Here is a 12231-nt window from a genome sequence, read left to right as displayed (position 1 = left end):
ATTCATTTTATTCCATTAAACATCAAAACCCTATTATACTCATCAATGGAAAATCTCAAACTATTCAATAGTTTTGCAAATTAGTCTCCTAGTTAGCTAGGTTAAGCTACAACAATCCCAAAAAGATAAAAATCAACAAAAAAGGGACAATTAGCTTACATGCAAGAGATTTTTGTGGCTGAAATTTTCAAGCTCTCAAAGCCTTTATTTGCTGAAATTTTCGGTTGACAATGAAAGAGGAAGATAACCATTTTGTGTTATTTTACTTAATTTTGTTTTTATTACTTCCCCTACCTAAATTTGAAAATTACTCAATTACCAAGCCATGCACATCCACTATCACCTTTAATGGTCTAATTACCATATAAGGACCTCCCCGTTAAAGTTCTATAGCTATTAGAACATAACTTTTGCACTTTACATGATTTAGTTCTTTTTCACAAATTGAGCATACGAACGGTAAAATTTCTTAACAGAATTTTTATACTATCATATTATCATGCAAAATATATTAAAATAATATTAAAATATATTTTTGGACTTCAGATTTGTGGTCCCAAAAGCATCGTTACAATTTCACTAAAAACAGACCGTTACAACGAAATTTGACATACATCGACTTGCGCCACACGCAAGCCTTCCTCTACCTTACTTACCCTAATCGACATCGAAGGGTCACTATTAATGGCTAGTTTTCTTTCCAGATCTTGGGGTGCCTTAATTTGTAATGGAGGTTGGTAAGGTGCATTGGGTCTAGGAGGATTAAGATTTTGGGCTCCTTGATTAGAATGACTCATTGGTTCCCTCCCCACCTAAGGTTAAAATGTTCACGCCACCCCGAATTATAGGTGTTGGAGTGTGGGTTATATCCTCTATTCCCCACATAGTTAACCTCCATTTGGTTTTTCTCATTAGTATTTCCCCACATAGCGCCTTCCACATCATGTCCTACATTAGAATGGATTAGAATTGGCTGATTTTGGACTTACGCCTTGGTCAAACTCATCTTTAATTTATTGAGCCTTTCGAGGACTTGTTGATACTTTTCCTCGCAACTGACTATATTTATAGTCGATTGTTTGACTCTATATGTAAACCACTCAGTTGACCATATATAAGAATTCATTGCCATGTCCTCGATGAGTTGGCAAGCTTCAACGTATGTCTTTGTCATGAACGCCCTCGCGGACACTCTGTTAAGACTAGAGCGCAAGTTTCCATCAAGCCCATTATAAAAAACTTGAAGTTGCAGCCAATCTTGCAAGCCATGATATGGACACTTACGTAACATGAGTTTAAAGCGCTCTCATGCCTCGTAGCGAGACTCCCTGTCCAATTATCAAAAATTTATAATATCAATACGAAGCTTCATTCTCTTTCTCGAGGGAAAGTATTTCGCCAATAATTTTCTTACTAGCTCGTCCCAAGTGTTGATGGAATCTACAGTTTCTAAATCTAACTACATAAATGCATCATCAATAAGAGATAAAGTGAATGATCGAAGATAGATATCATTAACGGATAACCCATTATATTTAAAGGTATCACAAATGGTTAGAAATCTCTTAAGATATTGGTTCGAATCCTCATTCAATGACCGTAAAAATTGAAGGTTTGCTTGTATCGTTTATATCATTGTCGGTTTGATTTTGAAGTTATTAGTATTAATCATCAGGTGATTAATACAGCCTTGAACAGCATCAAGATTAAGCATCGTGTAGTCGCGCAAAACACATTGCTCCATGGGTGGGTGTAGTGGTGGTTGAATCTTTACTCATGGATATTTGATAGATTATTCTCTTTGTGGAGGTTGGGAGTCTCTCAGATGTTGCACCCTCCTCATGTGTGTGATGATATGATCTAGTTTTGGCTCAAATAGTAATACACTGTTACTGGTCTAAGTCATACAATGCGTCCTACAAGCACAAGAGAGTGAAGTAAATTAACTAAAAAAATACAAATAAAATAAAGAAAAATTAAAAAAAAAAGTTGTATCTATAAATCCTACTTTTACCATTTATCTCTACATATCTTGCATTATCTCCCCAAAAACGGCATAAACAACTTTGGCCTCTCACGCGTGTGCACGTTAAAACAAATTATTTTGAAAAACTATTTTTTTGAAGAGTGGTTTTACTTCCACACATCCAGGCCAGTTGTAATATTTATAGTGTCCGATGGAACACTAGATTATTCCAAGGAGTCAAACCTAAAGGAGATGGCATTTGAGTAATAAATTGCGCACATTGTGGAGTCTAAGTGGCTACTGGTATTATAACACTCTGCCCAACGAAGCCTTAGTGTCTGGATACTGTTTAGGGAAATAAGACAGATGAGATAAGTTTCGAATATGTATAGTGTTAGAACTTGACTAAGTATAAGAACCCTTTAAGGACTCTTATGACGTCTTGATGCTAGAGAACACTAGGTTGGCACATAGTGATCAAGAAGTGTGCCTGGTAAGGAAGGATTCGTTCGAAAGCTTTGATGGCACGTAGAGTGGACGGACTCTATTCTGGATAAGGGAAACGATATTTATGATGTGAGTTTACATCAGTAGTGTAGAGTATCCTATAAGGTTGGCTTTGAGCTAGTCAACATGGAAGAAACCATAGTCAGGAACCAACCAAACAAGGATCAAGATAGTTAAGGACTAAAGGTAGGTACTCAATTAATTTTCTTGAAAATTGTAGATTTGAATAACTGATGTGATGTTTAACAAGTTCCAATAAAGACTTAGGTTGAGTTAAGTGTTTAAGATAGGTTAAGAAGAAAATATCTTTTCTCTTCCTTTTCTTGAGATAATAGGACTAGAAGAAAGGTGATGTACTCCTCTAAACTAAGTTTGAGACCACGATGTTTGAACAAGATTTCCTTAAAAGTTGAGTATCGCTCAATATTTGAGCGAGCTCTGAACTTAATAAGTAAACTAAGTGCTACTTCAAAGGGTGAAATGTTTTCCGCCCCACTGATGCTCTTGGCGTGTTAAGTAGGTGCGTAACTAAGATGAAACTATGGCAAGAAACTACCTTAGAAAGGAATTAACCATTTGGAAAAAGAAGTCTAGTAAGGTATTAAAGAAACTCAGATAATAGGGTCATCACCAAGAAGTAATCTATGTTTGTATAGGGACAAAGGTAAAATATCAAGGTAACCCGAGTAAGAAATGGGGAACCTTTTTCTTACTTCTTCCAGAAGTAACCTCTATTTATAAAAATAGGAGAAACAAAGAGAATTCCTCTCATCCTTCAAGCTAAGTTGAAGATATAGATCTAGGTTGTATGATGTCCCTTGTTAAGGTAGGATGTACATCCTTACATTCTAAGTTGTTAAGGAGCAGCTCGATTTAACTAGGTAAAGTAAGTAGGGTAAAGTCTTATTTAGAGATTTTTTATGCTCAAAGTGAAAGAAAATAAGTTAAGTATACAGATCTTGATGAGTTCCCATGTTCTGTCAATTAGGGGCTACTGATCTACTCGATAGAAGCCCGGATCTAGTGTTTAGAGCTATTAAAGACGCAAGTCAGGTGAGTCTCTAAGCCAACTCTTGAAAATGTATTATGCATGTTAGAACCTTCCATGAAATAGCTAAAAATGCTTGATATGATGATTCTATGAGAAATGTATGTCGATGAACTTGATGAATGATTCGTATGGAATATGGATATGATCTCTATGGTCAATGGTTAGTGTGTCTGAAGTGTGTCAATATGTGTTTTTAGCGTATGAACAAGTTTTTTTGTGAAAGAGTCTGTCAAGTATGAGTCTGCATAAAGTGTCTGTGTGTAACAGCTCGTTTGTTAATGGTGTCAGAAATTGTGGTTTCAGAGCCACAAATTCGATAAGTAAGTTCATAAATGTTATTATTTAATATTTACAAGTCAAATATGGTATTATAATAAATTTTAAATTGGTAATTTATGCTATTTGAATAAATGATTAGGTTCAAGTGGTATGTCCCTAAAGTCAAGTAGTTTTAAAAAATGAGGTATCGGGACCTCATTTTTAGAAAATGATCCATAAATATTTTATTAAATATTTTATTAAATATTTTATATATGGGAAATCTACTTATGCTATGGATGAACTCATTTATATTACAGACAAGTGCACTAACTTGTGATTTGATGATGTTGTTTAGGCTTATACTAAGCATTTGGAAATAGTAAGTAACCTATTGGAATGAAACATGATCATATAATAACGATGATAAATTAAATGTTATGTTTATATATAAGGTTGATTTCATATGTATCATGAACAAGTATGCTAACTCGTGAGTTTGATGGTGTTATATAGGCTTTATTAATCTTATGGCATTGGTAAAGGTTTATACTTATTTTATAAAGTTCATTATTGAAATGGTATATTATGATTAAATTTTAAACAAACTTACTAAGCATTCATTGCTTATGTAGCTATTTTTCCTTTGCTTTACAGATTATCAAAACCTCAATCGGTTGGAAGTTTGTCAAAGATCTTTCACACTATCGAGTGGATAATTCGATAGTTTTTGTGTAATTTGGCTAAGGTTTTTAATGAAATGTATAGGATGATTTGTAAAGGTATTATGGTGCATTTGTTAATGGTGTTTTGGTATGTATAAGCTTTGGAAAGATTTGTTGGTTTGGTACACCTTGAAGCCTTATCAAGTTATGTGATTTTGGTTACTTTAAATTGTTAGTTGATATGGATATCTTGGCATGTTGATGATGGTTTGAAAATGGATACTTGTAATATGTTTTAGTTCATATTTGAACTAGGTTATTATATTTGAGAATGGCAATATTAACATGCATAAGGTAATTTATAATGGTGCTTCGATGAATATGTAAATAGTAATTTGGTATGTTTGTGCTTTGATGTTTAAGAATGGTTGATAGACTTATAATGCTTGTTTAGGTAAGTCCTTTTAGTCACTTTTTGCTAATTTATGTGTATGGCATATTGGTACAATATTTTTACTTAGAAATGGTCAATTATGTTTTATTTTAGGCACATAATAGAATGAAGTCTTTAAGCAAGGAATTAGGTAATATTCACATGATTTGGAAAGTGTTGTGTTGTTATAATTGTGGTGCCTTTGAATGGCATATTGGTTAGTTGATGTAGGATCTTGAAGTGGCATTTTGATGTATGTTTGGATGTTGTTTAGGTTCCCTTTTAAGTGTGCACAAATGAGTTAAATGTCAATGCATAGTTAGGGTATGAAATGGCTAGATTTTAGGTAAATTTGGGTCCACACAACCTAAGACACGAGCGTGTAACTCAGTCGTGTAAGACACATGGCCTGGCGGCACGGTCATCATCTAATGATTTCATTAGGGTGAAAGTCAGTGAGTTACATGGCCTAACACACGGCTTAACACACGGGCCTGCAAGCTAACTCAGAGAGTTACATGGGTGAGGACATGACCATGTGTCCCTAGTTTGAATGTTACACGGCCTAAGACACGGGCGTGTGTCTCAGCCATCTGAGCACACAGCTGTGTGACCCCAATTTTTCAAATTGAGCATATTTTTCATAAACTTTCCAAATTGTTTCAAATTGGTCCCAAACTATTTCTAATTTATTTTTATGGCCTCGAGGGCTCAATTTAGGGACAGTATGCATGTGTAGGAATGGTTTATGATTTGAGTGAATTATTAAATGAGAAAATGTTCAAATGTTTTTTGTTGTACAGTAATGCTCCATAACCCTAATTCGGCGACGGAGACAGGTTAGGAGTGTTACACTGTGTCTATATCCGGAGTCATTTAAAAGGGTCTATCAGGACTAAAAACACGAATCTCTAAAAGGAAAAGTCCATGACACTCTGAAGACCATATAGTGTAAGACGATGGCTGGGTCATGGCATCATATGGAAAAGATTTAAAGGATGGTTGGGTGACTACGAAACGGTGAGGTGCAAACCTCATGAAAATGAGTTTAGGCGAATCCTTATCATAAAAAACACCAATTTCTAGAAAAATGAGCTTTTGTGGCTGTTTCTATTAACGAAATGTCTTTGTGGCAAATCTCTGATAAGGAATACCTTTGTGGTAATTTGTAAGGAGACACCTTTGTGGTGCAACCTAAAGAAGTGTCTTTGTGGCAATTTTTGTATCGAAGCCTTTGTCGCTATCTTTGTTAAAAGGAAGCCTTTATGGCTATCTTTGTTAAAAGAAAGCCTTTGTGTCGATCTCTGTTAAAAGGAAGCCTTTATGGCTATCTCTGTTAAAAGGAAGCCTTTGTGGCGATTGTAAACTCTAAATTATATAGGGTTTTTCTAGTCATTTTTACCACCTTTTTACTTAATAATAATACTAATCTCGAGTATTTGTTAATTAATCAACTGGATTTTCTTTATATTTCGATAATGGGCATGAATTTATAAAAATGCAAATATAAGCTTTATTGTATTAATTCTGTGCATAGTTTAAATTATTTCATGTTAATTATTAATGTGTTATATTTTATTATGCATGAAACCATGGAGATAATATAATATGGAGCTTATTATAAATTTACATGAACATGAGCTATTTATTTCCTATGTTGGTCAACAAAACCATGCTAAATAGGTCATCAAGGTGTTACTTTGACCAAATAAAAAAAGATGATAATGATGGACAAGTCAGACAAGCTTAAAGGGTCATTAAACCGTACAAAAAGGGGGAGTCAAGCCCAAATTTGGCACAAGCATGTTGGATGCCCAAAAATCTCTTTTGGGAAAATTATTTGGAGGTCCCTACATTTGGAGAATCATTAGAAATCAACACGCAAAGATTGCCTTTGAAACTGTCCAACCCATGCCTAAATTTAGCGTGATTTTATGCTCAAATCAAGCAACCACCATCCACCTACTTCCAGTATATGTGGTTTGCCAAGAAGTGGAGAAAATGGAGGGATTCCAATCCCTATTTTTTGTAAACTCTGCCATCTACTTCAAGTATAAATATCTCTCATCCCTTCATTCCTTAACCATCCCTACATCCCTCATTCAACTATTCTCTCATTTCCCCTCTTCATTACCACGCATAACATCTCATTTCCCTTAGCCAACAAAACATTGAGAAGATCATCTCTTAGCTGACCACCTTTAAGAGCCATTAGCAAAATAGCAACACAAGGATCGAGGGAGAACATATAAATCAGAGTTTACGAGACTGTTGATTTGGCAGTTCATTCTTCATTTACTTTGTTATTTTGATTTTAATCATGTTTGCAATATGTTTTGTTATCTTGTCATCTACAATGGTAGCTTAAATTTGTTTAGCCAGGATGACTGCATTGATTCAATGAAGTTTGTTTAAATCATGTTTATAGTGTTTTTGCCTCAGTCAATCATGTTTTCAATTAAACTCAAGTATGTATTTCATTTATACATGATTGGATGCATTAAAATTTAACCTTGAGATCCAAGACAGACAAGGTGTTGAAAATCAAGCAGCTGATCATCTGTCGAGATTGGATCAAAACGAGGTAACTCATTCACTTGTTCCAATTAATGAAAATTTTCCAGATAAGCATATCTTTGAGGTAAGTCAGATTTATGAAATACCTTGGCTTGTTGATTATGTAAATTATTTAGCATGGGGAATAATTCCTCGATAAATGGCATACCAGCAAAGGAAAAAATTCATTCATGATAGTCAGTATTATTTCTAGGAGGATTCATTTTTTTTTTAAAAAAAATATGCAGATGACATAATCAGGAAATGTATAGATGGGAGTGAAATTGATGAGATCTTGTATCATTGCCATTCATCTTCAAGTGGGGAACATTTTTGTGGTTCCCGTACTGCAGCAAAGATCTTGCAAGTAGGGTTCTTTTGGCTAAAAGTGCTTAAGGATGAGTATGCGTATGTGAAAAGTTGTGATAGATTCCAGAGGATCAGAAACATATCAAGGAGGAATGAAATGCCCTTGACAAACATTTTGGAGGTAGAATTATTTGACATATGGGGCATCAATTTTCTCGGCCCATTTTCTTCTTTTTATGGCAACATGTATATCCTCATGGCTATCAACTATGTATCCAAGTGTGTTGAAGTCGAGGCATACCCAAAAAATGATTGTAAGGTAATCATCCGGTTCCTACATAAGCATGTGTTTACTCAATTAGGGACTTTGAGAGCTATAATTATCGATGAAAGATCTCACTTTGTAAAGAAATGGCTTAATTGGTTGTTTGACAAGTACGATGTGAAACACAAAATTGCCATTGCCTACCATCCACAGTCAAATAGACAAGTTGAACGGGTAAACCGTGAGATCAAAGGTATCCTTAAGAAGGTGGTGCAACCTAAAAGAAAATATTGGTCTCAAAAGCTCAATGATGCTTTATGGGCCTAACGAACTGCTTCTAAGACACCGAATGAACCCTTATTAGTTAGTCTTTGAAAAGGCGTGTCATTTTCCGCTTGAGTTGGACAATAAAGCTCATTGGACTTTAAAGCAATTGAATTTGGATCTTAAGCAAGCCAGTGAGAGAAGGATGTTAAAGTTTGATGAGTTAGAGGAGTTGACGTTATTTTCATATGAGAATACAAAGGTGTATAAAGAAAAGACTAAAAGATGGCATGACAATCGTATACAACCTCGTGAATTCAGAGAAGGACAGAAAGTGTTGTTGTTTAATTCAAGGCTAAGGTTTTTTTTCGGGAAAGCTAAAATCCTGATGGAAAAGACCCTATAGCATCCACAGAGTTTACACATATGGAGCTAAATAAATGTACAACAATGGGGGTACGTTTAAAATTAATGGTCAATGTCTCAAACACTATTGGGATGCTGAAGTTGAGCAAGTGGAAACCTTTTTCAATTTAAAAGTCCATTAATTTTTCATATTTTTATTTTTAATAAATGACATACTTAGAAATTATTTTTCTTGAATTAATACATGAAATTAAACATGCCCAAGGACATTGGAACTTAAGCGGGGCCATTTGTGACCCCTCTAATGTAACGCCCCCGTACCCAAGACCATCGCCTGAGTCGAACACGAGGTGTTAACGGACTTAATTCATTAATTAAACAGCTCAAACAATTTATTTTTTAAAATTTCCAGACAAGCTGGCTAACTGTATCACAGTCGCTTAAAAATCCATATCTCGAGTTTCGAAACTTGAAATTAAGATCTGTAAATTTTTCCTAAAACTATACTCATATATATATCTACTAATTTTTTTCTAGAATTTTTGGTCAGTCCAATTAGTACAGTTTATTAGTTAAAGTCTCCCCTATTTCAGGGTTCGACTACTCTGACCCCTGTGCACTACGAATCAAATTTCCTTCTGTACAGAAATCCAATGACTATGCTGTTTGTTTCACTTAAAATAAGACTCAATAAGAAATCCATAAATATAAATTTTGAGTCCTAATTATTTTTACAAAAATTATGGTGAATTTATAAATTCAGAACAGGGAATCCAGAAATTGCTCTGACCCTGTTTCACCAAAACGTAAATATCTCATAAAATAAAACTCTTTTACCTATTTTGTTTCTTCCACATGAAAATAGATTCATTAAGCTTCAATTCCATATTATATTCATCATCTAATTCTATCTCTAATATTTTTAGTAATTTTTCAAACATACGTCACTGCTGCTGTGTGATTCTATTTTATAGCCAATTTCACCATTTTATGGATTTCATAAATTAGTTAGCACATAAAGCATACTTGTTATCAAATATAATCTCGATTAGCCACTCCAATAGCTAATCATTCTCAAAAATTTCCATTCCATCCATGAGCTATATCATAAGATTATATACATAAAAGGATTATAATGCTATACATGCCATATTCCCAAAATATGCAAGCCACCATACCGAGATGGTCCGTTGATAGTGTGAGCGCGCCTCCGACCGTCCTAATCTCTAAACCGACTTGTCCAAACTACAAGGAATGGAAGGGAAGGAGTAAGCATAAATGCTTAGTAAGTTCACATGCAAATAACAAATAACTTAACAAAGCAATTATACCAACCAACATTAGCATAATATCACCAAAACATATATCACATTTCTATTCATCATTCATCGTCTTACTACATTATTGTTGTCGTATCAAGTCTCAACCCGAGGGTTAAGTACATACCTGTCCAAAGTGCCCATTCCATAAAACTTACCAATACGTCACTTGCATCTTGAGTATTCTTCCATTTCACTAGAATTTTACCCGTTGAACACATCAGAATATAACTCGGATACATGGAAAGTTTGCACATAAGTGCCACATATGTAGCCAAGCTACCATGTAACCCGCCATAAGCGAACTCGGACTCAACTCAACGAGCTTGGGCTTTCACATCCATAAGTAAAATCGAACTCAACTCAACGAGTTCAGATGCCTAGTTACATCTCACGAACTTGGACTCAACTCAACGAGTTCGGACATTCGCATCCATAAGTGAACTCGAACTCAACTCAACGAGTTCGGGCATTCGCATCCATAAGTGAAATCAGACTCAACTCAACGAGTTCGAATGCCCAAATACCCTAATCTATTCCTAAGGTTCAACAGGATTTTCCTCGTTTGTACTCCTTTACCATTCTCCTTGGAATACTAATGACGATACTTCACTAGTCTTTCACATCTTTCACATAATTCATAAAATTTTTGCATGTTGTCCAACAATGATCACAAAGCATAGAATTGCATGATAACAATCATAATATCCTATAAATAGTATTAAATGATTTAAAATAACGGTTATATTACAATATTTACATATGAACTTACCTCGTATGCGAAAATGGTCATTTTTACCATTTTGTCCACAACATGGTATTTTGCCGATTTTAGCTCGAATTTCAATTTTCCTTGCTCTATCATTTCAAATATAGCCTAATTAGGACTCATATTATTCAAATCAACCCAAAATCATATTTTGGAAAAATTACAATTTTCCCCTAAACTTTCACATATTTACACTTTTTCCCCAAATCTCGTAAATTAAACTTCATCCTATTTTCTTATGTTTTATGATACGCTGATCATTTTTCCCTTCTACAGCAACATCCAATTCTCACTCTAACATGTACTTATGAACATTAGATATTTTTACCGATTATGTCATTTTAGTCGTTTTTACGTAAAATCACTTAGCAAAAGTTGTTTAAAACAATCTTAAGCTTCATATTCTACCATAAAACATCAAAATTCATGCATATCATTCATAGGTAAATTTTTAAATATAAACCCTAGCTCAAAATATCGGTAGAAACAGGTAAACTGAGCTACGAGGATTTCAAAAATGTAAAGAACATTAAAAACGGGCATAGAAATCACTTACAATCAAGGCTTAAAAGTGTTGAAACCCTAGCTATGGTGGAGAGAAAAATTTGGCAGCAACTTATGGAGAAGGTGATCATTTTTGTGTTATTTTTCCCATTTTATTTCATTTAATATCAAAATGACCAAAATGCCCTTCCTTATTAAACTTTCAAAAATTCCATCCATGTCCAATTTTTGTCCATAAACTTAAAAATTGGTCAAATTGCTATTTAAGACCTCCTAATTAATATTTCAAAGCAATTTCATACTAGAAACTTCTAGAATGCAAATTTTGTAACTTATTCAATTTAGTCCCTATATTCAAATTAAGCACTTTATGCATAGAATTTCTTCACGAAATTTTCACAAAATCATGCAATCATATCATAGACCTAAAAATAATCATAAAATAATTATTTCTATCTCGGATTTGTGGTCCCGAAACTACTATTCTGATTAGGTCCTAATTCGAGATATCACATCTAACCTTTCTTGGGATATTAATTTAATGTAATTTTTCTAGAAGAAAAATTCTAAGTAAGCCAAAAGAATTTTTTAAGTTTAATTTCTATTTGCAAATTTTCATTTATGTTTAATAAAAGGGTCAATTTGGCCCAAGTACTGATTAGTTTATTTTTCTAGTTCAATTTAATATTTCAGTTTGGGCTCGAGGCCTAAAACAACGAAGAGGAGAAATTTACCCACTAGGAGTCATCCATAGGGTTCTAAAAACCCTAGTTTTGCCACCACTTATCCCTTCCATCCTTACCTTACTGCCCAAGCAACCCTTGTAGCCAAAGTTTTGCTAGAACTTTTCTCTAATCCATCACTATATAAACCCCTTCATACCTTCATAAAATTCACAACACCTAAACAATTAGCTTAAACCTTAATTTTCTTCTCTTAGTCGCCAGCCTCAAGTTCCTAAAAGCCTCTCCCCAATTTTCTTTCTTTGCCGCAAATCTC

This window comes from Gossypium hirsutum, chromosome A08 (assembly GCF_007990345.1).
Source record: "Gossypium hirsutum isolate 1008001.06 chromosome A08, Gossypium_hirsutum_v2.1, whole genome shotgun sequence".
Taxonomy (NCBI): domain Eukaryota; kingdom Viridiplantae; phylum Streptophyta; class Magnoliopsida; order Malvales; family Malvaceae; genus Gossypium; species Gossypium hirsutum.
The sequence above is the reverse complement of the archived record's forward strand: the minus strand, read 5'-3'. Positions refer to the sequence as shown.